The following is a 27,500-nucleotide window of genomic DNA, read 5'->3' as shown; positions in this document are numbered from 1 at the left end:
GCCAATGTAAAGATTTAAGAACCGGAGTGATGTGCTCCGTTCTCTTGGTCATGGTTAAAGACTCCAGCCACCCAAGACATAGACTGTTGTCTCTGCTACTGCACGGCAAGCGGTACTGATGCACCAAGTCTGGAACCAACAGGACCCTGAACAGCTTCTACTCCCAAGCCATAAGACTGCTAAATAGTTAGTTAAATAGTTAACCAATAGCTACCTGAACTATCTGCATTGACCCTTTTTTGACTCATCACATCCGCTGCTGCTACTGTTTACTATCTGTCACTTTTATTCGTACCTATAGTACCAGTCAAAAGTTTGGACACACCTACTCATTCAAGGGTTTTTATTTATTTTTTACTATTTTCTACATTGTAGAATAATAGTGAAGATATCAAAACTATGAAATAACATATATGGAATCATGTAGTAACCAAAAAAGTGTTAAACAAATCAAAATATATTTTAGATTTTAGATTCTTCCAACCATCCTTTGCCTTGATGACAGCTTTGCACACTCTTGGCATTCTCTCAACCAGCTTCATGAGGTAGTCACCTGGAATGCATTTCAATTAACAGGTGTGCCTTGTTAAAAGTTAATTTGTGTAATTTCTTTCCTTTTTAATGTGTTTGAGCCAATCAGTTGTGTTGTGACAAGGTAGGGGTGGTATACAGAAGATAGCCCTATTTGGTAAAAAACTAAGTCCATATTAAGGCAAGAACAGCTCAAATAAGCAAAGAGAAATGACAGTCCATCATTACTTTAAGACATGAAGGTCAGTCAATACGGAACATTTCAAGAACTTTGAAAGTTTCTTCAAGTGAAGTCGCAAAAAACGGTGAAACTGGCTCTCATGAGGACCGCCACAGGAAAGGAAGACCCAGAGTTACCTCTACTGCAGAGGATCATTTCATTAGAGTTAACTGCACCTCAGATTGCAGACCAAATAAATGCTTCACAGAGTTCAAGTAACAGACACATCTCAACATCAACTGTTCAGAGGAGACTGCGTGAATTAGGCCTTCATGGTCGAATTGCTGCAAAGAAACCACTACTAAACGACACCAATAATAAGAAGAGACTTGCTTGGGCCAAGAAACACAAGCAAGACCGGTGGAAATCTGTCCTTTGGTCTGATGAGTCCAAATTTGGTTCCAACCGTCGTGTATTTGTGAGAACGGATGATCTATACATGTGTGGTTCCCACCGTGAAGCATGGAGGAGGAGGTGTGATGGTGTGGGGGTGCTTTGCTGGTGACACTGTTGGTGATTTATTTAGAATTCAAGGCACACTTAACCAGCATGGCTACCACAGCATTCTGCAGCGATACACCAACCCATCTGGTTTGCGCTTAGTGGGACTATCATTTGTTTTTCAACAGGACAATGACCCAACACACCTCCAGGCTGTGTAAGGGCTATTTGACCAAGAAGGAGAGTGATGGAGTGCTGCATCAGATGACCTGGCCTCCATAATCACCCGACCTCAACCCAAGAGTGAAGGAAAAGCAGCCAACAAGTGCTCAGCATATATGGGAACTCCTTCAAGACTGTTGGAAAAGCATTCCTCATGAAGCTGGTTGAGAGAATGCCAAGAGTGAGCAAAGCTGTCATCAAGGCAAAGGTTCGAATAATTAAAATCTAAAATATATTTTGATTTGTTTAACATTTTTTTGGTTACTACATGATTCCATATAGTACCCCGTATATATATAGCCAAGTTATTACCTCATACCCCTGCACATTGACTCAGTACTGGTACACCGTATATAAAGCTAAGTTATTACCTTATACATTTTTAAAAACATTTTAGTCATTTTAGCAGACGCTCTTATCCAGAGCGACGTACTTTTTTTATTTGTTATGTATTTATTTTTTCATACCCCCCGTGGGAATCGAACCCTCAACCCTGGCGTTGCAAACGCCATGCTCTACCAACTGAGCTACATCCCTGCCGGTCATTCCCTCCTCTAACCTGGACGACGCTGGGCCAATTGTGCGCCGCCCCATGGGTCTCCCGGTCACGGCCGGCTACGACAGAGCCTGGATTCGAACCATGATCTCTAGTGGCACAGCTAGCACTGCAAGTACTGGTACCCCGTGTATATAGGTGTCACGCCCTGGCTCTGGGGACTCTTTATGTTGAGCCAGGGTGTGTAGGTTCTATGTTATAGTTTTCTATGTTTTGTTCTAGATCATTTATATCTGTGTTGGCCAGGGTGGTTCCCAATCAGAGACAGCTGTAGCTCGTTGTCTCTGATTGGGCACCATACTAAGGCAGCCTGTTGGCACTAGTTATTTGTGGGATCTTGTTCCGTAAGGTTTGTTTTGGTGTTAACCTAGGACTTCACGTATCGTTTGGTTTGTTGTTTTGTTTCGTGTGCAGTACGGTGAATAAAATGTACGCTTATCACGCTGCGCCTTGGTCCGAGTCTTCCTGTAACGATCATGACAATAGGGCTTGAAAACTATTACAGACTACAAAGGGAAGCACAGCCTGTGAGCCCCAGTGACACAAGACTTCCAGACGAGCTAAACCACTTTTATGCTCGCCGAGGCAAGCAACACTGAAGCATGCATGAGAGCACCAGCTGTTCCGGATGACTATGTGATCACGCTCTACGTAGCCAATGTGAGTAAGACTTTTAAGCAGGTCAACATTCACAAGGCTGCAGGGCCAGACGGATTACCAGGACGTGTACTCCGAGTATGTGCTGACCAACTGGCAAGTTGACTGAGTCTGTAATACCAACAAGCAGACCACCATAGTCCCCATGCCCAAGGACACTAAGATAACCTGCCTAAATGACTACCGACCCGTAGCACTGACGTCTGTAGCCATGAAGTGGCCAGAAACCCTAGACCCACTCCAATTTGCATACCACCCCAACAGATCCACAGATGATGCAATCTCTATTACACTCCACACTGCCCTTTCCCACCTGGACAAGAGGAACACCTACGTGAGAATGCTATTCATTGACTACAGCTCAGCATTCAACACCATAGTGCCCTCAAAGCTCATCACTAAGCTAAGGATCCTGGGACTAAACACCTCCCTCTGCAACTGGATCCTGGACTTCCTGACGGGCCGCCCAGGTGTTAAGGGTAGGTAACAACACATCTGCCACACTGATCCTCAACACGGGGGCCCCTCAGGGGTGCGTGCTCAGTCCCCTCCTCTACTCCCTTTTCACCCAAGACTGCATGGCCAGGCACGATTCCAACACCATTATTAAGTTTGCCGACGACACAACAGTGGTAGGCCTGATCACCGACAACGATGAGACAGCCTATAGGGAGGAGATCAGAGACCTGGCCGTGTGGTGCCAGGATAACAACCTCTCCCTCAACATGACCAAGACAAAGGAGATGATTGTGGACTACAGGGAAAAAAAGAGGACTGAGCACGCCCCCATTCTCATCGACGGGGCTGTAGTGGAACAGGTTGAGAGCTTCAAGTTCCTTGGTGTCCACATCACCAACAAACTATCATGGTCCAAACACACCAAGACAGTCGTGAAGAGGGCACGACAAAGCCTATTCCCCCTCAGGAGACTGAAAAGATTTGGCATGGGTCCTCAGATCCTCAAAAAATTATACAGCTGCACCATCGAGAGCATCCTGACTGGTTGCATCACCGCCTGGTATGGCAACTGCTCGGCCTCCGACCGCAAGGCACTACAGAGGGTAGTGCGTACGGCCCAGTACATCACTGGTGCCTAGCTTCCTGCCATCCAGGACCTCTATACCAGGCGGTGTCAGAGGAAGGCCCTCAAAATTGTTCTCTCTGCTACCGCACGGCAAGCGGTACCGAAGTGCCAAGTCTAGGTCCAAAATACTTCTCAACAGCTTCTACCCCCAAGCCATAAGACTCCTGAACAGCTAATCATGGCTACCCAAACTAGTTGCACTGCCCCCCCCCCCATCTTTTTACGCTGCTGCTACTCTGTTAATTATTTATGCATAGTCACTTTAACTCTACCCACATGTACATATTACCTCAACTACCTCAACTAGCCGGTGCCCCCGCACATTGACTCTGCACCGGTACCCCCCTGTATATATAGCCTCCCTACTGTTATTTTATTTTACTTCTGCTCTTTTTTTCTCAACACTTTTTTGTTGTTGTTTTATTTTACTTTTTTAAATAAAAAAATAAATGCATTGTTGGTTAAGGGCTGTAAGTAAGCATTTCACTGTAATGTCTACACCTGTTGTATTCGGCACATGTGGCCAATATAATTTGATTTGATTTGATTTGATATAGCCAAGTTATCGTTACTCATTGTGTATCTATTATTACGTGTTTTACTTTTCAATTATTTCTCTATTTTCTTTCTCTCTGCATTGTTGGGAAGGGCCCGTAAGAAAGCATTTCACTGTTAGTCTACACCTGCTGTTTACGAAGCATGTGACAAATAAACAGTTGATTTGATTTGATTTGAAAGCGAGAAAGGGTTATAGTTTTGGTTTGAAAGGGTTGGCTTGAGGCTAGGAACTGTTTCAGGAACTAACTGTCCTAGAGAGTGGCTGGGTTTGGGGAGAGGAAGGGGTTATAGTTTTGTGCTGTATGTGAGACACGAGAGTTACTGTTTCAGTCTCTAACTGGGCTGGAGTATGAAGTTACTGTTTCAGTCTCTAACTGGGCTGGAGTATGAAGTTACTGTTTCAGTCTCTAACTGGGCTGGAGTATGAAGTTACTGTTTCAGTTACTGTTTCAGTCTCTAACTGGGCTGGAGTATGAAGTTACTGTTTCAGTCTCTAACTGGGCTGGAGTATGAAGTTACTGTTCCAGTCTCTAACTGGGCTGGAGTATGAAGTTACTGTTCCAGTCTCTAACTGGGCTGGAGTATGAAGTTACTGTTTCAGTCTCTAACTGGGCTGGAGTATGAAGTTACTGTTTCAGTCTCTAACTGGGCTGGAGTATGAAGTTACTGTTTCAGTCTCTAACCGGGCTGGAGTATGAAGTTACTGTTCCAGTCTCTAACTGGGCTGGAGTATGAAGTTACTGTTCCAGTCTCTAACTGGGCTGGAGTATGAAGTTACTGTTTCAGTCTCTAACTGGGCTGGAGTATGAAGTTACTGTTTCAGTCTCTAACTGGGCTGGAGTATGAAGTTACTGTTTCAGTCTCTAACTGGGCTGGAGTATGAAGTTACTGTTTCAGTCTCTAACTGGGCTGGAGTATGAAGTTACTGTTCCAGTCTCTAACTGGGCTGGAGTATGAAGTTACTGTTTCAGTCTCTAACTGGGCTGGAGTATGAAGTTACTGTTCCAGTCTCTAACTGGGCTGGAGTATGAAGTTACTGTTTCAGTCTCTAACTGGGCTGGAGTATGAAGTTACTGTTCCAGTCTCTAACTGGGCTGGAGTATGAAGTTACTGTTTCAGTCTCTAACTGGGCTGGAGTATGAAGTTACTGTTCCAGTCTCTAACTGGGCTGGAGTATGAAGTTACTGTTTCAGTCTCTAACTGGGCTGGGGCATGAAGTTACTGTTACTGGAGTATGACGTTATTCTGGACTGTGTAACTGGGTTGGGTATTGTAGGGTAGGTATTAAAGGGTTTTAATCTGGGCTGTGGGTGTTTTGGACTGTGTAACTGGGTTGGGTATTGTAGGGTAGGTATTAAAGGGTTTTAATCTGGGCTGTGGGTGTTTTGGACTGTGTAACTGGGTTGGGTATTGTAGGGTAACAGTGGGGTGCTGGTGGTGTTTTGGTCTCTGACTGGGCTGTGTAACTGGACCACACTAATCCCGTTGATCCCCTCCATTTGACGGTCAGCTGTTTCCAGGCTACCGTCGCATCCACACAGAATTTGGGATTTGTGCTACAGTACACCACAGCAATATCTGCCCACATTGATGCAGCGCTCTCCTTTCTCTCTCCTCCATTCCTAACCCCCTCTCTCTCCATCCCTCTCTCCCCCCAATCTCTCTCCATCCCTCTCTCTCTCTCTCTCTCTCTCTCTCTCTCTCTCTCTCTCTCTCTCTCTCTCCCCCCTCTCTCCCCTCTCTCTCTCTCTCCCTCTCTCTCCCTCTCCCCTCTCTCTCCCTCTCCCCTCTCTCTCCCTCTCCCCTCTCTCTCTTCCTCTCCCCCTCTCTCTCTTCCTCTCCCCTCTCTCTCCCTCTCCCCCTCTCTCTCTCCCTCTCCCCCTCTCTCTCTTCCTCTCCCCCTCTCTCTGTACTGCAGACTTCACTTGATGCTGAGGTGTGAAGGGGAATGGAAATGAATAGCATTCAGAATCCACACCAATCTAGCCTAGCTGCTCTTTTGAGAGAACTCTATTTTGAAATAGCGAAGCAATTTGGAGTGAGCATGGTGTTTATGTGTGTGGGCTTTTTGGTGGGAGGGTGGGTGGTTTAGGAGTGTGTGGAGAGTGTGGAGAGTGTGGAGAGTGTGGAGAGTGTGGAGAGTGTGGAGAGTGTGGAGAGTGTGTGCATGTGTGCATTTGAGAGAGTAAGAGGTTGTTGTTGTGTGTACATGTACGTACTACTGTGTGTTTCTCTACTCTCTGACCTGTGTGTCTCTACTCTCTGACCTGTGTGTCTCTACTCTCTGACCTGTGTGTCTCTACTCTCTGACCTGTGTGTGTCTACTCTCTGACCTGTGTGTCTCTACTCTCTGACCTGTGTGTCTCTACTCTCTGACCTGTGTGTCTCTACTCTCTGACCTGTGTGTCTCTACTCTCTGACCTGTGTGTGTCTCTACTCTCTGACCTGTGTGTTTCTCTACTCTCTGACCTGTGTGTGTCTACACTCTGACCTGTTTGTCTCTACTCTCTGACCTGTGTTTGTCTCTACTCTCTGACCTGTGTCTCTACTATCTGACCTGTGTGTTTCTCTCTGAGCTGTGTGTTTCTCTACTCTCTGACCTGTGTGTGTCTACACTCTGACCTGTTTGTCTCTACTCTCTGACCTGTGTTTGTCTCTACTCTCTGACCTGTGTCTCTACTATCTGACCTGTGTGTTTCTCTCTGAGCTGTGTGTTTCTCTACTCTCTGACCTCTCAAACAGATCCTAAACCAACCAAGACACACACACACGGCAGACTGGATTTCCATACTGTTCTGTTGGATTCATGCTACAATGTATAAAAATGTCTGCTCTGGTTCTCTATTGTTCATCCTACTGGTGTAGCAGAGCAGGGAGAATACGTCTGCCTTCCAAATAGCACCCTATTCCCTGTATACTGCACTACTTTAGGACTACTACCTATAGGGCTCTGGTCAAAAGTAGTGCACTATATAGGGAATAGGGTGCCATTTGGGATGCAGATAGAGAGACACATTTGCTGATTTGATCTGTACAGTATCAGATGGTCTCTCTCTCTCTCTCTCTCTCTCTCTCTCTCTCTCTCTCTCTCTCTCTCTCTCTCTCTCTCTCTCTCTCTCTCTCTCTCTCTCTCTCTCTCTCTCTCTCTCTCTCTCTCTCTCTCTCTCTCTCTCTCTCTCTCTCTCTCTCTCTCTCTCTCTCTCTCTCTCTCAATTCAATTCAATTCAATTCAATTTCAATTTAAGGGCTTTATTGGCATGGGAAACGTGTGTTAACATTGCCAAAGCAAGTGAAGTAGATAGTAAACAAAAGTGAAATAAACAATAAATATTAACAGTAAACATTACACTCAGAAGTTTCAAAAGAATAAAGACATTTCAAATGTCATATAATGTATATATACAGTGTTGTAACAATGTGCAAATAGTTAAAGTACAAATGGGAAAATAAATAAACATAAATATGGGTTGTATTTACAATGGTGTTTGTTCTTCACTGGTTGCCCTTTTCTTGTGGCAACAGGTCACAAATCTTGCAGCTGTGATGGCACACTGTGGTTTTTCACCCAGTAGATAAGGGAGTTTATCAAAATTGGGTTTGTTTTCGAATTCTTTGTGGATCGCTGTAATCTGAGGGAAATATCTCTCTCTCTCTCTCTCTCTCTCTCTCTCTCTCTCTCTCTCTCTCTCTCTCTCTCTCTCTCTCTCTCTCTCTCTCTCTCTCTCTCTCTCTCTCTCTCTCTCTCTCTCTCCTCTCTCTCTCTCTCTCTCTCTCTCTCTCTCTCTCTCTCTCTCTCTCTCTCTCTCTCTCTCTCTCTCTCTCTCTCTCTCTCCAGTGCATGCTGGGAGTTTTTGGAGTTTGAGTGTTTGGTGTGGAGGGCTTGTCCTAACTAATTTGTTTGTTTTCCTTCCTTGTTTTCTCTCTTCTATGGTGGAGGGTTAATGCACTGTTTGTTTTAGTGGTACCCATTGTTTTTTATTTTTCAAAGTTAGAGAGGAAGAGGACAGAGGTTTAGTTTCCTGGGGTTTTGAACGGTGAGGTGTGAGCGATGACTTTCGCAGCCTAACGCGGAGGAAACGCTGTCGTTACGGCATGGATTCAGGTGTGTTCCTGAGAATGGAATTAAGGTGGAGGAGGTTCTGCTCGCGGTCGGCGAACAGGTAGGAGCCGAATTTATACATTCCGCGTCCAGAATGAACAAAGCTGTGGTTGTGTTCATGAAAAGGGGCACATTTGGTGGGTAGGCTCATTTCAAGCGGAATATTTGTAAGGGATGTGTTGGTGCCAATTTCTCCTCTTTCTACCCCTTCGACCAGGGTGGTAGTTGCAAATTTGCCTCCGTTTATTACGGATGATCAAATCAGGAAGGAGTTGAGTCGTTTTGGTAAGTTTGCTAGTGGTTTTCGTGTACTGTCGGCAGGTTTTCAGGCAGATGCCGTCAAGCACGTTGTTTCATTCCGGAGGCAAGTGTTCATGTTTCTGAACAACAATGAGCAACAGTTAAATGTGCACTTTAAAGTGAGGCATGGGGGAGGGGCTCTACGCAGGTTTTGCCAGCACAGATAGTCTACGGTGCTTTGAGTGTGGGGATTTGGGGCATAAGAGCTTTGCGTGCCCACATAAAGGCCGTAGACAAGGTGAGGGTTCAAGCGCCAGTGGGGGAAATAGAGGTCAACGTGCAGGAGGCAATGAGACACAGGCAGCAGAGGCTGGGTCTAGTCATGCGACAGATGGTGGTGTAGTTAAGGCTGGGTCTAGTCATGCTATAGGTGGTGGTGTAGATGGGGCTGGGTCTAGTCAGGCTATAGATGGTGGTGTAGATGGGGCTGGGCCTAGTCATGCTATAGATGGTGGTGTAGATGGGGCTGGGTCTAGTCGTGTGATGGATGGTGGTGTAGCTGAGGCTGGGTCTAGTCATGTTATGGAGTGTGGTGTAGATGAGGCTGGGCCTAGTCATGCTATAGATGGTGGTGTAGATGAGGCTGGGTCTAGTCAGGTTATGTTAGTGGATGAGGAGAGTGTAGTGGGGAAGGGTAAGCGACTAGGAGGGGTGGAGGAGGGTGTCAAGCGGAAGAGGAAAAAGGGGGAGAAGAAAGGAGGTGGGAGGGCAGAGGCTGGTGTGATGAAAGACACCAAGGAACCTTTGCCTGGTGCGGGGGGGGAGGCCCCGACTAGAGAGGAAGGGCAGGTGGTCAGGTTGCCTGGTGCGGGGGGGGAGGCCCCGACTAGAGAGGAAGGACAGGTGGTCAGGATGGGAGATGGAGATGAGGAGGAGGAAGGTGAGTCTGAGGAAGTAGACGATGAGGAGGATTTCTTTTCAGACTCCTCCTCAATGGGTCCAGAGCTGACAGCCAGTCAGTCAGAGGGGTCAAAGTACACAGTGAGGGAACTGTCAAGGTTCCTGAAGGAGACTAAGGGGAAAAAGGTTAATCTTGAGGCTTTTTTTTGCGATCCGGGAAAGTTTGTAAGATCAGTGCAACATGCAATGAAAAATGAGGGGCATGGTGTCCTCTCACCCAGGAAACGGTTTAGGTTAAGGAAGTGGGTCACAACTGTGCGTAAAGGTCTACCTTCAGACACTGTCTAGATGAAAGTTTTCTTTCTGGCACTGGAGCTTTTTGAGCTTTGCTATTGGTCTCTTTCTTTGCTGGCTTTTCTCCCACTTCTTATGGAGACTCTTTGGGTAGGCTCGCTTAATATTAATGGCGCCAGGGATGCGGGAAAGAGGAGTGTGTTGGGTGAATATGTAAAACAAAAAAAAGTACAAGTGTTGTTTCTGCAGGAGACGCATAGCGATGTGGTGAATGAAGTTGATTGGGGGCTCTGGTGGAAAGGGGCAAGTGTGCTGAGCCATGGAACAAATGTTAGTGCAGGGGTGGCAGTCCTTTTTGTACCGGGTCTGTCTGTAAAAATTTGCTCCTCAAAAGAGGTGTGTACAGGTAGACTGCTTGTAGTAAAGGCAGAAATTAACAACAGGGGTTTTGTCTTTATAAATGTGTATGCGCCCAACACAGGGAGAGAGAGGGGCTTCTATTTGGGTGTCTTAGAAAGGAACTCTCACAGGTAGCGCCTGAGGAGACGCTGGTGGTCGGCGGGGACTGGAACTGTACGATGGATTTCACGAAAGACAGAAATGGGGAGGAGCCTCATTCAGGCTCAGTGGGGGTGTTAAGGGACATTATTAATCAATTTGACCTAGTTGATGTTTGGAGAACTAGACATCCCAACACAAGACAGTATACATGGGTGAAGGTCTTTGGGGCTAGGGTGAGTGCAGCCCGACTTGATCGATTGTACATGTCCAGGAATCAGAGCAATAGGTTGTTGGGCGCTACCATTCTCCCGGTGGGTTTTTCGGATCATCACATAACCATGGCTCGGCTGTCTATTTCACCAGGGCCTCGGCAGGAAATCCTATTGGAAGTTTAATGTAAAGCTCTTACAAGATGCCACTTTTTGCTCAGGTTTCCAGACTTTTTGGGAAAGGTGGGGGCAGCGAAGAGAGGAGTATGAGTCTCTGAGTCAATGGTGGGATGTGGGAAAAGTCCAAATTCGGCTTTTCTGCCAACAGTATACAGCTCTGTCATCCTCAGAGGCTAGGAGAGTATTGGGGGAACTCGAACGTAGTATTAGTGAGATGGAGGTAGAGCTGGTGGGGCAAGGCAATGTAGGCCTCCAGGTTAATCTAGCTGAACTACGTGAGGGACCTGGGCAGTTTTTTCCAGGTTAAAGCAAAGGGAGCACTTGTAAGAGCTAGGTTCTCCATGCTCAAGGAGATGGATGCTCCCAGCTCCTTCTTCTTTGGTTTGGAAAGACAGAGCGGTGAAGCCAAGGGTATGCATTGTCTACGGCTTTCGGATGGGCGGGTGACCTCTGTGGTGGGGAGATGCGGGAGCGGACTGTGGAGTTTTATACTGAATTGTATAAGGCAGAACTGTGTGATCCTATGTGTGCTCAGGTTTTGTTTGCCGAACTCCCTAAGCTCTCTCTGGTACAAAGGGATGAAATGGACATTCCCCTGTTGTCCCATGAACTGGCAGAGGCCGTAACCCAGATGTCCCCCGGCCGTGCACGGGGGTCGATGGACTCCCAGTGGAGTTTTATAAAAAATTCTGGGGAATAATTGGACTGGACTTCTTTCGCGTGTTGCGTGAATGCGTCGGGGTAGGAGAGTTGCCGATGAGCTGCCGTCGGGCGGCTCTGACTCTCCTGCCCAAAAAGGGACTTGTGTGAACTTAAGAACTGGAGGCCTGTGGCATTGCTCTGTGCGGACTACAAGATATTTGCCAAGGTCCTCGCTAACAGACTAAAGTCCCATCTGGACTTTATAGTACACAAGGACCAGACATATTGCATACCAGGACGCTTAATCACGGACAACTTGTTCTTAATCAGGGACATGTTGGACTTGTCGAGAAGTTCTAATGTGAACTTTGGTCTGGTCTCTTTAGATCAAGAGAAGGCCTTTGATAGAGTGGACCATGAGTATCTGTTTAATGTGATGTCTGTGTTTGGGTTTGGGGAAAGGTTTTTGGCCAGTGTGAAGATGTTGTATGCTGGGGCATCATGTATGGTCAAGGTGGGAGGGGGGCTCAGTAGGCCAGTCTGGGTTAGGCGGGGCATTAGACAAGGATGCCCTCTATCAGGGCAGTTATATACACTAGCCATTGAACCTTTTTTGGGCCTGCTACGCAGGAGACTGAAGGGAGTGTGCTGGACAGGCATAGCAGTGTCAGCGTATGCAGATGACGTTTCTGTGATGGTCAGGGATGGTCAGGATATGCAGGCACTGGAGAATAGTCTGAAGGTGTACGAGGGAGCTTCGTCAGCTAAGGTAAACTGGGGAAAGAGCAAAGCTCTGTTATGTGGGGCATGGGGGGATAGGGTCCCTCCTCTACTTCCAGGGGGGTTGCAGTGGGGTTGTGAAGGGCTTAAAATATTGGGGGTGTACCTGGGCTCGGAGAGGTGGGTCAGGAAGAACTGGGAGGGGCTGTCACAGGCAGTGGTGTCAAGACTGGCCAGGTGGAGGTGGCTCCTGTCCCAAGTGTCATATAGAGGGAGGGTGCTGATAATCAACAACCTGGTGGCATCTTCCCTGTGGCATAAACTGGCTGTCCTCAACCCCCTGCTGGGCTGCTCGCAGACCTGCAACGCAAGCTGGTGGATTTCTTCTGGTCGGGCCATCACTGGCTGAGGGCGGCAGTGTTGTATATGTCCGTAAATGAAGGAGGACAGGGCCTGGTGGAACTGGAGAGCAGGGTGGCTGCATTCCGACTAAAGGCGGCACAGAGACTGCTGTACCATACTGATGTCGGATGGAGGGAGCCAGCATGCGCGCTGCTGAGGAGAGCTGGCGGATTAGGGTTGGACCGGCAGCTATTCCTCATGAGGCTGAAAGGGCTGAGTACAGCAGGACTCTCTGATTTTTACTCTGCGGTGCTGAGGGCCTGGCAGCTACTAAGGCCCACACGAAAAGGGGGTGTGGAGCCTGGGCTGTGGGTGTGGGAGGAGCCTATCTTCCACAACCCAGTCATCCTTTTGAGATCGGTTCAGTCAGCCACCCTGAAGAGGCGACTGATGGCAGCGGGAGTACTAAGGCTGGGTGACCTGCGACTGCTGGGAGAGGATGGATGGAAAACCCCAGAAGTCCTAGCAAAACAAACAGGACTAACGTCTCTTAGGCTGCTGGAGAGATTCCTGGGGGAAGTCCAGGAGGCACTGTCCGAGCCGGTAAGGGGGGTGTTTGAGCAGCCAAAGGGGGAGGGGCCACCAATGTTTCCGCCACTGCACGTGACGGCAGAGACTGGGGACGGGCAAGGGGGTCTGGAGGACTTGTTAGATTTTAACACTCCGAGCCTGGGCGAGTTTGAGGGGGTGGGAGGTAAAGCCCTCTACAACCTCTGCATTAAGGTAAGGAACATTAGGAGCCTAACAGGAGTGAAGGCACATCAGTGGCAGGGGGCATGTGGAGCGGAGAGTATGATTGGTTTTAGATGGAGGGGGCTCTACAAACTCCCAGTACCAAAGAGGTCAGGGGACCTCCAGTGGAGGGTTTTACATGGAGCCCTGGCCACTAACAGCTGGTTAGCACGGGTTGAACCGGGAGTCAGACAGGGGTGTCCTTTCTGTGTCATGAGTGAAACTGTGATTCATGTGTTTTCTGTGTGCGCCAGGTTAATGCCTTTAATGTCTCAGTTGGAATGTCTGTGTGAGAGGTTGGGGGTGGGTTTTACTGTCGGGATGTTTATAATGGGGTACAGGTATTCAAATAAGGAAAAGGAAAAATTTGTGTTGTTGAATTTTCTGTTTGCTCAGTCAAAGTTAGCTATTTGGCTAACAAGGAGGAACAGGGTCAAAGGTGGGGGGATAACAGACCCTTTACTATTATTTAATGGGATGGTCTCTGCGCGCCTTAGGGTGGAATTTGAGTTTTATAAAATGATAAAAAGTGTGGAGATGTTTCAAGAAATATGGTGTGTTGGGGGGCTGTCTGTATAGCTGAGGAAGATTGTCTGGATATACGGTTGTAGAGTTGGTGAGGTTTGGGTTATTGTGATGTGTGGTGTTGTTTTTGTAACGTGGGGTAGAGGAAAAGGTGAGTATGCAGTACAGGGGATATTGGTAATCTGTGTACTTTATTTTAAGGGGTGGGGGGTGGGGTGAGGTTTTAATTAGATGAGGATGTACCATTAAAGAAAGACAAAAAGTCAAAAAGTCTCTCTCTCTCTCTCTCTCTCTCTCTCTCTCTATATATATATATATATATATGTATGGAAATCTGCCCTTTAGGGCCCCTTCATTTCCTGTATAACTTTCTTCAATAAACCTGATAGAATATAGGAACTAATGTACTTTTTGTGTCCAAGGCCACATTCTGCTCACTAAATACATTACAAGCTCTCCTACAATATTTTTCTGCAGGCCCCAATACAGTTCATGTAGGCCTACATGACGTTCCCTTTCAGAAGTAAAAGTTAGTTGAATCGAATCACATGATTTGAATTGAATAAAACATTTCCTTGAAATGTCTGTAAAGTTATTTTCAATTATACACAATTATCCATTTGATAAAAGTATTTCCATTTGACAATTCACTCTAGACCCTTAGTGTCTCAGTACATCCACTCTAGACCCTTAGTGTCTCAGTCCATTCACTCTGGACCCTTAGTGTCTCAGTCCATCCACTCTGGACCCTTAGTGTCTCAGTCCATCCACTCTGGACCCTTAGTGTCTCAGTCCATCCACTCTAGACCCTTAGTGTCTCAGTACATCCATCCGCAATACATAGGCTTCCACCTCATCAGAATGGCTGGGTTGAAGTCCGGGTAGAAAGGGCTTGGCCAGCACAAAAGACACACACGCACACAGCTACGCACGCTCAGGGACACACACACACACAAACAAACACGTGCAAACGCACGTCCACACACACTTCCACACACAAACACACACACACACCACAGCACCATGCTCCATGGCCAGACCCAAAATAGGTATTTTGTTTATCATAGCTCCTGCTTCAGGGACCAATGAGAAAGGAGAGAGGGGAGCCAGATGTGATCGAGCTGCACATGGCAACTGTCAGATCCAATCACATCTCACGCTGTCAGCTCCTGTCCAATCAAACCTCACACCTCCTGTCTGTCCCCCAAAAGGGACAAGGCGTCCGTAAGAGAAAAAAGGTGTGCCCTCCAGTCTGCACTCTAACACAACATACTCGACAGGCATCACTGATCCCAGAGAAGATAGGCGAAGGTGACAAGGTGAGCCAAGCCCAGGTGAGCCAAGCCAAGCTGAGCCAAGCCAAGCTGAGCCAAGCCAAGGTGAGCCAAGCTGAGGTAAGCAGAGGTGAGCCAAGCTGAGCGAAGCCAAGGTGAGCCAAGCTGAGCCAAGCCAAGCTGAGCCAAGCCAAGCCAAGCAGAGGCGAGGTCCGGGTCACTCCTAGATCTCAGGAAGGCAGTAGCATCTACCATCTGTCCAAAGACTAAAGGTGAGTCGTGCTGCAGCCACTAACATGCTAGAATTTCCACAGCGCGGGTGGTGAATTTCAAGCTGTGGTGTGAGTATGAATTACAATCTTAAAGACATGTTCCGGAACTTTGGTGTCTTTTTTAAAGTCTTGTTTAAACCTCCCGCTTTGGGCTGAATGTGTTAATGTGTAGTTTAAACATCTACATCTAGCTATGAGCTGAATTACTGTCTTACCTCAATTAGCTACGGAATCCCTAGTTTGAAAGTTTGAAATCTTTCTGGAAGCTGTGCTGCGTCATTTACCCTACCCTTTTCCCCCACATGGGCCAGCCCCCACATATCTGCACATACTGTATGTGACGTAGTAGGACATGTTTGGGGACCATTTTTGGCTTGTTTGCCCTACTTTCAGAACTACTGGCTAAAAAGTATACAAAAGTAGCGGAGAATTTAACTGTTACACTGTAGCACCCCTTTGTGTGCTCCAGTAGAGAATCTAAAGCCAGACCTCTACCAACACTGCCACTATCAGCTAGCTAGCACAGAGGATTTATGTCTTTCTGTATATCATCAAGTAAAGCTTAAGCATTCACACTCTGACACTTACAATCTCACACACTCTCTCTCTGTCTCTCTCTCTCTCTTCCCCCTCTCTCTCTCCCGCTCTCTCTCTGTCTCTCTTTCTCTTCCCTCTCTCTTTCTCTTTCTCTCTCTCTGTCTCTCTCTCTCTCTCTCTCTCTCTCTCTCTCTCCTTCCCCCTCTCTCTCTCTCTCTTCCCCCTCTCTCTCTCTCTCTTCCCCCTCTCTCTCTCTCTCTGTCTCTCTTTCTCTCTCTTCCCTTCTCTCTCTTCCCTCTCTCTTTCTCTCTCTCTCTCTCTCTCTCTCTCTCTCTCTCTCTCTCTCTCTCTCTCTCTCTCTCTCTCTCTCTCTCTCTCTCTCTCTCTCTCTCTCTCTCTCTCTCTCTCTCTCTCTCTCTCTCTCTCTCTCTCTCTCTCTCTCTCTCTCTCTCTCTCTCTCTCTCTCTCTTCCCTCTCTCTCTCTCTCTCTCTCTCTCTCTCTCTCTCTCTCTCTCTCTCTCTCTCTCTCTCTCTCTCTCTCCCCCTCTCTCTCTCTCTCTATCTCTCTCTTTCTGTCTCTCACACATACATATACACAGAGTACACCAAATATTAGGAACACCTTCCTAATATTGAGTTGCACCCTCCCCTTTTGCCCTCAGAACAGCCTCCATTTGTTGGGGCATGGACTCTACAAGGTGTCGAAAGTGTTCCACAAGGATGCTGGCCCATGTTGACTCCAATGCTTCCCACAGTTGTGTCAAGTTGGCTGATGTCCTTTGGGTGGTGGACCATTCTTGATAAACAGGGGAAACTGTTGAGCATGAAAAACACAGCAGTATTGCAGTTCTTGTAGTAGATGCGAGCATTGCAGCTCTTATCTACTACACTTGTAGAAAAAAGGGTTCCAAAGAGGTTATTCGGCTGTCCCCATAGAAGAACCCTTTTTGGTTCCAGGTAAAACCCATTTGGGAAAGGGTTCTAAATGGAACCCAAAAGGGTTCTACTTGGAACCAAAATGGTTTCAACTGGAACCATTTAGAAAATAGCTTCCAACACTCTACTCAGCAAATTGGATGTAGTCTATCACAGTGCCATCCGTTTTGTCACCAAAGCCCCATATACTACCCACCATTGTGACCTGTACGCTCTCGTTGGCTGGCCCTCACTACATATTCGTCACCAAACCCACTGGCTCCAGGTCATCTATAAATCACTTCTAGGCAAATCCCCGCCTTATCTTAGCTCATTGGTCACCATAGCAACACCCACCCGTAGTATGCGTTCCAGCAGGTATATCTCACTGGTCATCCCCAAAGCCAAAACCTCCTTTGGCCGCCATTCCTTCCAGTTCTCTGCTGCAAATGACTGGAACGAACTGCAAAAATCTCTGAAGCTGGAGACACTAATCTCCATTACTATCTTTATGCATCAGTTGTCAGAGCAGCTTACCGATCACTGCACCTGTACACAGCCCGTCTGTAATTAGCCCACCCAACTACCTCATCCCCATATTGTTATTTACATTGTTATTTATTTTGCTCATTTGCACCCCAGTATCTCTATTTGCACATCATCTTCTGCACATCTATCACTCCAGTGTTAATACTACATTGTAATTATTTTGCACTATGGCCTATTTATTGCCTTAACTCCATAACTAACTACATTTGCACACACTGTATATAGATTTTCCATTGTGTTATTGACTGTACATTTTGTTTACCCCATATGTAACTCTGTGATGTTGTTTGTGTTTTTATCGCACTGCTTTGCTTTATCTTGGCCAGTTCGCAGTTGTAAATGAGAACTTGTTCTCAACTGGTTTACCTGGTTAAATAAAGGTTAAATAAAAAATTTAATAAAAAATAAAGGGTTCTTCAAAGGGTTATTCTATGGGGACAGCCGAAGAACCCTTTTAGGTTCTAAATAGCAACTTTTTTTTCTAAGGCACATAAATGTTTTGTCTTGCCCATTCACCCTTTGAATGTCACACATAAACAATCCATGTCTCAATGGTCTCAAGACTTAAAATCCTTCTTTAACCTGTCGCCTCCCCCTTCATCTACACTGATTGAAGTGGATTTAACAAGTGACATCAATACCTGGATTCACCTGGTCAGTCTATGTCTTGGAAAGAGCACACTCAGTGTCCACTTACACACCAAGTCCCAGAACCCCTGGCTTCAAAGCAGCAGTCAATTAGTTCACCATGAAGGGGAACAGGGCTACAGTTGTCAAAACAGAAAGAGAAAAGGGATGAGGGGGCTGGTGTGAGTCCAGAGCCAGCTAAAGCTACCTCTCTTGCATGTGAAGTGGAGAGAGAGAGAGAGAGAAAGGGAGAGCGAGAGAGAGAAAGAGGGTGAGAGATATAGGGAGAGATATAGGGTTCAATGGAGAAAGAGAGAGAGAGAGAGAGAGAGAGAGAGAGAGAGAGAGAGAGAGAGAGAGAGAGAGAGAGAGAGAGAGAGAGAGAGAGAGAGAGAGAGAGAGTGAGAGAGTGAGAGAGAGAGAGAGAGAGAGAGAGAGAGAGAGAGGGTGAGAGATATAGGGAGAGAATCGTACTACACCGGCTCTGACTACAAAGGGAAGCCGTGAGCTTCCCAGTGACACAAGCCTACCAAACGAGCTAAACCACTTCTATGCTCGCTTCGAGGCAAGCAACACTGAAGCATGCATGAGAGCACCAGCTGTTCCGGATTACTATGTGATCACGCTCTCCGTAGCCGATGTGAGTAAGACTTTTAAGCAGGTCAACATTCACAAGGCCGCAGGGCCAGACCGATTACCAGGACGTGTACTCCGAGCATGTGCTGACCAACTGGCAAGTGTCTTCACTGACATTTTCAACATGTCCCTGACTGAGTCTGTAATACCAACATGTTTCAAGCAGACCACCATAGTCCCCGTGCCCAAGGACACTAAGATAACCTGCCTAAATGACTACCGACCCGTAGCACTGACGTCTGTAGCCATGAAGTGCTTTGAAAGGCTGGTCATGGCTCACATCAACACCATTATCCCAGAAACCCTAGACCCACTCCAATTTGCATACCGCCCCAACAGATCCACAGATGATGCAATCTCTATTGCACTCCACACTGCCCTTTCCCACCTGGACAAGAGGAACACCTACGTGAGAATGCTATTCATTGACTACAGCTCAGCATTCAACACCATAGTGCCCTCAAAGCTCATCACTAAGCTAAGGATCCTGGGACTAAACACCTCCCTCTGCAACTGGATCCTGGACTTCCTGACGGGCCGCCCCCAGGTGGTAAGGGTAGGTAACAACACATCTGCCACACTGATCCTCAACACGGGGGCCCCTCAGGGGTGCGTGCTCAGTCCCCTCCTGTACTCCCTGTTCACCCATGACTGCATGGCCAGGCACGACTCCAACACCATCATTAAGTTTGCCGATGACACAACAGTGGTAGGCCTGATCACTGACAACGATGAGACAGCCTATAGGGAGGAGGTCAGAGACCTGGCCGTGTGGTGCCAGGATAACAACCTCTCCCTCAACATAACCAAGACAAAGGAGATGATTGTGGACTACAGGAATAAAAAGAGGACTAAGCATGCCCCCACTCTCATCGACGGGGCTGTAGTGGAACAGGTTGAGAGCTTCAAGTTCCTTGGTGTCCACATCACCAACAAACTATCATGGTCCAAACACACCAAGACAGTCGTGAAGAGGGCACGACAAAGCCTATTCTCCCTCAGGAGACTGAAAAGATTCGGCATGGGTCCTCAGATCCTCAAAAAATTATACAGCTGCACCATCGAGAGCATCCTGACTGGTTGCATCACCGCCTGGTATGGCAACTGCTCGGCCTCCGACCGCAAGGCACTACAGAGGGTAGTGCGTACGGCCCAGTACATCACTGGGGCCAAGCTTCCTGCCATCCAGGACCTCTATACCAGGCGGTGTCAGAGGAAGGCCCTCAAAATTGTCAAAGACGCCAGCCACCCTAGTCATAGACTGTTCTCTCTGCTACCGCACGACAAGCGGTACCGGAGTGCCAAGTCTAGGTCCAAAAGACTTCTCAACAGCTTCTACCCCCAAGCCATAAGACTCCTGAACAGCTAATCATGGCTACCCAGACTATTTGCACTGCCCCCCCACCCCATCTTTTTACGCGGCTGCTACTCTGTTAATTATTTATGCATAGTCACTTTAACTCTACCCACATGTACATATTACTTCAACTACCTCAACTAGCCGGTGCCCCCGCACATTGACTCTGCACCGGTACCCCCCTGTATATATAGCCTCCCTACTGTTATTTTATTTTACTTCTGCTCTTTTTTTCTCAACACTTTTTTGTTGTTGTTTTATTTTACTTTTTTATTAAAAAGAAATGCACTGTTGGTTAAGGGCTGTAAGTAAGCATTTCACTGTAATGTCTGCACCTGTTGTATTCGGCGCATGTGGCCAATAAAATTGTATTTGAGTTGATTTGATTTGAGATAGGGTTCAAAGGAGAAAGAGAGAGAGTGAGAGAGAGAGAGAGAGAAAGAGAGAGAGAGAGAGAGAGAGCGAAGGAAAGAAAGAAAGAAAGAAAGAAAGAAAGAAAGAAAGAAAGAAAGAAAGAAAGAAAGAAAGAAAGAAAGAAAGAAAGAAAGAAAGAAAGAAAGAAAGAAAGAAAGAAAGAAAGAAAGAAAGAAAGAAAGAAAGAAAGAAAGAAAGAAAAGAAAAATGAAAGTGACATCAAACACAAGCAGGTTCCCCGTGAGCCAGCCAAGTAGAAAGGGAGGTAGGGATGGAGGGAGGGATGGAGGGAGGGATGGAGGGAGGGATAGAGGGAGGGATGGAGGTAGGGAGGGATGGAGGGAGGGATGGAGGTAGGGATGGATGGATGGAGGGAGGGAGGTGTCAGAGCTGGTGCTGATTCTAAACAATACTGATCACACTGCATGGAGCTGGAGCCAACAGAACCCAGAGGCAGACCCAGCCAGGCCTAAACACATACAAACACACACACACAAACAAACAAACAAACACACACACAATCACAAACACACAAACACACATACAAACACACACACCCACGCCAGAAATGCCAGCCTTCCTCCACTACCAGGCCGGCTGCCAAAGACAGTAGAGAGAGCCCCACAGCAGAGAGGAGAACCCACAAGTCCCAGACGCAGCGCGGCCCAGTGACAGGGAGCGTGCCTGGGATTTAGAGAGTCTCTCTTCCCCCTCTCTGGAGCTCTTTAGCTCTGCTCAGCCTCTAGACATCACAGTTAGGATGCCAGCAAGCATAACAGGGGGGATTTCTGAATGACTCGGAGGACAGTGTGTGTGATGTATATGTGCGTGTCTGTGAGATAACTAGACAACATGGCCCATTAAGAGACCTCTCTTTGATACTTAAAGTAATCAAGGAGCCAAACAAGCACCATGGAAGCTGAACGATCACACACACACTATGAGCACACACACACACACACACACACACACACACAAGTATGAGTAGTCAGATTGGTATCGTGGATGTGTGTCTGTGCTGCAGGGGCCTCACTGCCTGCTCCATCTATCTCCATGTTCATGTATTCACAGCCGAGAGAGAGCAATGTAAACATATGTTTCCCATGCCAATAAAGCCTCTTGAATTGACATTGAGAGAGAGAGAGAGAGACCAGGGGAGAGACAGAGTGAAAGAGAGCGAGAGAGCGCGGGGGGGCAGACAGAGAGAAAGAGAGAGAGAGAGATCATTTCATAATCTATACAAAAACATCCCACAAAAAGACTTACAAAATAACAAATTAGACATTCAAGAAAAATTTAACATCCTTGAATTAGTCATTAAAAACAACCAAATTCCATTAGATTACCCAATAACCCAACAATAACTAAATGAAAAGCTGAAATCTATAAAAACCAAAGAAGGCTTGTGGTCTAGATAACATCAGAAATGAAATGCTGAAAAACAGCACACCTGAGTTGCAAAATGCTGTGCTTAAATTGTTCAACATGGTACTAACTTCTGGCTGCTTTCCTGATGTCTGGAACCAGGGGCTCATCTCCCCTATCCACAAAAGTGGAGACAAATCAGACCCAAATAATTACAGGGGAATATGCATAAACAGCAACTTGGGAAAGGTTTTCTGTAGCATTTTGAATTCAAGAATTCAAAACTTTCTTCAAGAAAAAAAGGTTATAAGTAAATGTCAAATTGGTTTCTCCACAACCATCGCACTACTGACCATATATAAACCTTACACACACTAATTAATAAACAAGTCCACTAAAAAAAGAGGGCAAAATCTTTGCTTGCTTTATTGACTTTAAAAAAGCATTCGATTCTATTTGGCACAAAGGGCTATTCTTCAAAATTCTCCAAAGTGGGCTTGGTGGTAAGGTGTATGACTTAATAAAATGTATGTACACAGAAAACAAGTGTGCAATATAAATCAAAAACCAAAGAACATAATTATTTTCTCAACGTCGAGGTGTGAGACAAGGCTGCAGTTTGAGTCCAAACCTTTTCAACATTTATATAAATGAATTAGCAGACATGTTGGACCATTCTCTAGCCCCAGGACTATTTGAGTCCTGGGGTAGCTCTGATGTGTCCATCACCCCATAATTTACTAAAGACAAAGGTTGCAGGTGGTGTATGTGTGTGTGCATCTGTGTGCGTGTGTGTGCATGTGTGTGTGCGTCTGTGTGCGTGTGTGTGTGCGTCTGTGTGCGTGCATGTGTGTGTGCGTCTGTGTGAGTGTACATGTGTGTGTGTGTGTGTTTGTGCATGCGTGTGTACCTCTGATACTTCCATAACCCCATCATTTTCTAAAGATAGAGGTTGCAGTTGGTGGGTCAATAAATGTTAAGGTTGTGATTGGTTTGATTTGAGGTCAGCATGGCTCCCAGTCTCACTCTCAGAGAGGAACACAATATCAAGATGTGAAGTCATTCTTATGTACATAAAAATGGGTTCGTAACACCAATGTTTTTCACAGAAACATGAGGCTCCCTTGTTCTCTCTCTCTCTCTCTCTCTCTCTCTCTCTCTCTCTCTCTCTCTCTCTCTCTCTCTCTCTCTCCTCTCTCTCTCTCTCTCTCTCTCTCTCTCTCTCTCTCTCTCTCTCTCTCTCTCTCTCTCTCTCTCTCTCTCTCTCTCTCTCTCTCTCTCTCTCTCTCTCTCTCTCTCTCTCTCTCTCTCTCTCTCTCTCTCTCTCTCTCTCTCTCTCTCTCTCTCTCTCTCTCTCTCTCTCTCTCTCTCTCTCTCTCCTCAACATCACATCACATTGTGCTACAAAGAGCATTGTTTCTCTCCCCACTCATGTTTTCCTTCAGTTGTCTTTTGAGTTGTTTAATGGTTTACACAGCAGAGCTTAGTGGGTTTCCGATGCTGCCTGGTCCAATAATACCACCCACCTCCATTCAACCTCCTTCCTCCTTCCTCCTCCTCACCTACAGGATGGATGGATGGAGGTACAGTACAATGGTAATAAGTGTACCATTTTCAATTTCTTCCTAAAGTGGTGTTTTGATGCTGCGGTGTACACACGTCACAGGCACACGCACACACACACACACTTTGCACTCTTAAAAAAAATATGACAATGTTTTATGAGTGCACAGTCAGTCAAGTGTTCCCTCTCCTCTCCCCCTCTCCCACTCTCCCCTCTCCTTCCTCTTCCTCTCCTCTCCTAAACCATGGCTGTTTGTGAGGGCACAGTCAGTCAAGTGTTCCCTCTCTCTGTTCTCCTCTATTCTCCTCCTCTATCTCTATCCCTTCATCAGGAGGGAGGAGGAGGGAGAGGAGGGAGAGAAAGAGAGAGAGGAGGGAGAGAGAGAGAGGAGGGAGAGAGAGAGAGGAGGGAGAGAGGGAGAGAGAGGAGGGAGAGAGACAGTCCCACCTTCACTTCACCTCTCCTTCTTCTCCTCCTCCCTCATCAGTCCCACCTTCTCTTCATCTCTCCTTCTCCTCCTCCTCCCTCATCAGTCCCACCTTCTCTTCATCTCTCCTTCTCCTCCTCCTCTCTCATCAGTCCCACCTTCTCTTCATCTCTCCTTCTCCTCCTCCTCCCTCATCAGTCCCACCTTCTCCTCACCACTCCTCCTTCTCCTACTCCTCTCTCATCAGTCCCACCTTCTCCTCACCCCTCCTCTCTCATCAGTCCCAACTTCTCCTCACCTTTTCTTCTCCACCTCCTCTCTCATCAGTCCCACCTTCTCCTCACCCTCCTCCTTCTCCTCCTCCTCCCTCATCAGTCCCACATTCTCTTCATCTCTCCTCCTCCTCCCTCATCAGTCCCACCTTTTCCTCACCCTCCTCCTTCTCCCTCATCAGTTCCACCTTCTCCTCCTCCTCCCTCCTCCCTCATCAGTCCCACCTTCTCCTCCTCCTCCTCCTCCCTCATCAGGCCCACCTTCTCCTCACCTCTCCTCCCTCATCAGTCCCACCTTCTCCTCACCACTCCTCCTTCTCCTACTCCTCTCTCATCAGTCCCACCTTCTCCTCACCCCTCCCCCCTCATCAGTCCCACCTTCTCCTCACCTCTCCTTCTCCTCCTCCTCTCTCATCAGTCCCACCTTCTCCTCACCCCACCTCCTTCTCCTCCTCCTCCCTCATCAGTCCCACCTTCTCCTCACCCCTCCTCCCTCATCAGTCCCACCTTCACTTCACCTCTCCTTCTTCTCCTCCTCCCTCATCAGTCCCACCTTCTCTTCATCTCTCCTTCTCCTCCTCCTCCCTCATCAGTCCCACCTTCTCTTCATCTCTCCTTCTCCTCCTCCTCTCTCATCAGTCCCACCTTCTCTTCATCTCTCCTTCTCCTCCTCCTCCCTCATCAGTCCCACCTTCTCTTCATCTCTCCTTCTCCTCCTCCTCCCTCATCAGTCCCACCTTCTCTTCACCTCTCCTTCTCCCTCATCAGTCCCACCTTCTCCTCACTTCTCCTTCTCCTCCTCCTCTCTCATTAGTCCCACCTTCTCCTCACCCCTCCTCCTTCTCCTCCTCCTCCCTCATCAGTCTCACCTTCTCCTCACCCCTCCTCCCTCATCTGTCTTACCTTCTCCTCACCTCTCCTTCTCCTCCTCCTCTCTCATCAGTCCCACCTTCTCCTCACCTCTCCTTCTCTTCCTCCCTCATCAGTCCCACCTTGTCCTCATCTCTCCTTCTCCTCCTCCTCCCTCATCAGTCCCACCATCTCACCCCTCCTCCCTCATCAGTCCCACCTTCTCCTCATCTCTCATTCTCCTCCTCCTCTCTCATCAGTCCCACCTTCTCCTCACATCTCCTTCTCCTCCTCCTCCCTCATCAGTCCCACCTTCTCCTCAGCCCTCCTCCTTCTCCTCCTCCTCTCTCATCAGTCCCAACTTCTCCTCACCTTTTCTTCTCCACCTCCTCTCTCATCAGTCCCACCTTCTCCTCACCCTCCTCCTTCTCCTCCTCCTCCCTCATCAGTCCCACATTCTCTTCATCTCTCCTCCTCCTCCCTCATCAGTCCCACCTTTTCCTCACCCTCCTCCTTCTCCTCCTCCTCCCTCATCAGTTCCACCTTCTCCTCCTCCTCCCTCCTCCCTCATCAGTCCCACCTTCTCCTCCTCCTCCTCCTCCCTCATCAGGCCCACCTTCTCCTCACCTCTCCTCCCTCATCAGTCCCACCTTCTCCTCACCACTCCTCCTTCTCCTACTCCTCTCTCATCAGTCCCACCTTCTCCTCACCCCTCCCCCCTCATCAGTCCCACCTTCTCCTCACCTCTCCTTCTCCTCCTCCTCTCTCATCAGTCCCACCTTCTCCTCACCCCACCTCCTTCTCCTCCTCCTCCCTCATCAGTCCCACCTTCTCCTCACCCCTCCTCCCTCATCAGTCCCACCTTCTCCTCACCTCTCCTTCTCCTCCTCCTACTCTCTCATCAGTCCCACCTTCTCCTCACCTTTTCTTCTCCACCTCCTCTCTCATCAGTCCCACCTTCTCCTCACCCCTCCTCCCTCATCAGTCCCACCTTCTCCTCACCTTTTCTTCTCCACCTCTTCTCTCATCAGTCCCATCTTCTCCTCACCCCTCCTCCTTCTCCCCCTCCTCCCTCATCAGTCCCACCTTCTCCTCACCCCTCCTCCCTCATCAGTCCCACCTTCTCCTCACCCCTCCTCCCTCATCAGTCCCACCTTCTCTTAATCTCTTCTTCTCCTCCTCCTCCCTCATCAGTCCCACCTTCTCCTCCTCCTCCTCCTCCCTCATCAGTCCCACCTTCTCCTCACCCCTCCTCCCTCATCAGTCCCAACTTCTCCTCACCCCTCCTCCCACCCCTCCTCCTTGCCTTGTTTGATGAAAGTGAAGTATGGCACTGTGAAATTCTAAAACATGTCAGACGGTGATGTTAGCTTCACCCAACCTGCGTCCCAAATGGCTCTCTATTCCCTACATACTACCCTATGGACCAGGGCCCATAGGGTAGTGCAGTAGATAGGGAATACGGTGCCATTTGGACCAGGCCCACATCCAGCTCTTAGATATGTTACTTCCATATGTGTGTGACTATAAAGTCTGTCCCCTGGCTGGTAGCATGAATAAACATGGTGACAGACAGACTGACAGACTGACAGCCAGCGGCAGTTGGATGAGAGGAGAGCAGAGAAGCCAGCCATGGAGTCAGGCACGCAACGCCCAACACACACACACACACATACACACACACCTAACAGACACACATGGATGCAAGCACATACACGCACACACGTACACACAGACCGAACACACACACATTTCATTCCGCCAGACATCTGGCTGGTTGGCATAAAGGAAGTCCCAAAGACATTTAGTTAAATAAGTGTCACCAGGCAGGGAGAGGAATATGCCATACATGTGTGTGTACTGCATGGGTTCTGAAACGGAGCTACAGAGCTAGCCTGTACAGAGCTACGGAACTACAGAACTACGGAACTACAGAGCTACGGAACTACAGAGCTACGGAACTACAGAGGTACGGAACTACAGAGCTACGGAACTACAGAGCTACGGAACTACAGAGCTACGGAACTACAGAGGTACGGAAATCGGAGGTATGGAACTACAGAGGTACGGAACTACAGAGCTACGAAACTACAGAGCTACGGAACTACACATACAGTGGGGGAAAACATTTATTTAGTCAGCCACCAATTGTGCAAGTTCTCCCACTTAAAAAGATGAGAGAGGCCTGTAATTTTCATCATAGGTACACGTCAACTATGACAGACAAAATGAGGGAAAAAAATCCAGAAAATCACATTGTAGGATTTTTAATGAATTTATTTGCAAATTATGGTGGAAAATAAGTATTTGGTCAACTACAAACAAGCACGATTTCTGGCTCTCACAGACCTGTAACTTCTTCTTTAAGAGGCTCCTCTGTCCTCCACTCGTTACCTGTATTAATGGCACCTGTTTGAACTTGTTATCAGTATAAAAGACACCTGTCCACAACCTCAAACAGTCACACTCCAAACTCCACTATGGCCAAGACCAAAGAGCTGTCAAAGGACGCCAGAAACAAAATTGTAGACCTGCAGCTTGGTTTGAAGAACCAAGTCTAACATGTTGGCCCAAATAACCGTCTAACATGTTGGCCCAAATCTAACTAAGACCTGTGAGCCAGCAGTCAGGAGACAGGGATGTCACCGTGTGTGTTGGCATCTGTCACTTCCTCTACTGTGCTGTAAAACACATCTGGGAGTGAGTGGGTGCAGCAGGAACTGTACCTG

General features: G+C 47.6%; 1 protein-coding gene across 1 annotated transcript in view; it reads right to left on the bottom strand.

Annotated features, from left to right (window-relative positions):
- The window catches only part of LOC121555373 (protein sidekick-2-like), a 327,039-nt gene that overhangs the window by 283,517 nt on the left and 16,022 nt on the right, over positions 1-27,500 (bottom strand). The window lies entirely within an intron of this gene.

The sequence above is a fragment of the Coregonus clupeaformis genome, chromosome 7, assembly GCF_020615455.1.
Source record: "Coregonus clupeaformis isolate EN_2021a chromosome 7, ASM2061545v1, whole genome shotgun sequence".
NCBI classification, from domain to species: Eukaryota; Metazoa; Chordata; class Actinopteri; order Salmoniformes; family Salmonidae; genus Coregonus; species Coregonus clupeaformis.
The sequence above is the reverse complement of the archived record's forward strand: the minus strand, read 5'-3'. Positions and strand labels throughout refer to the sequence as shown.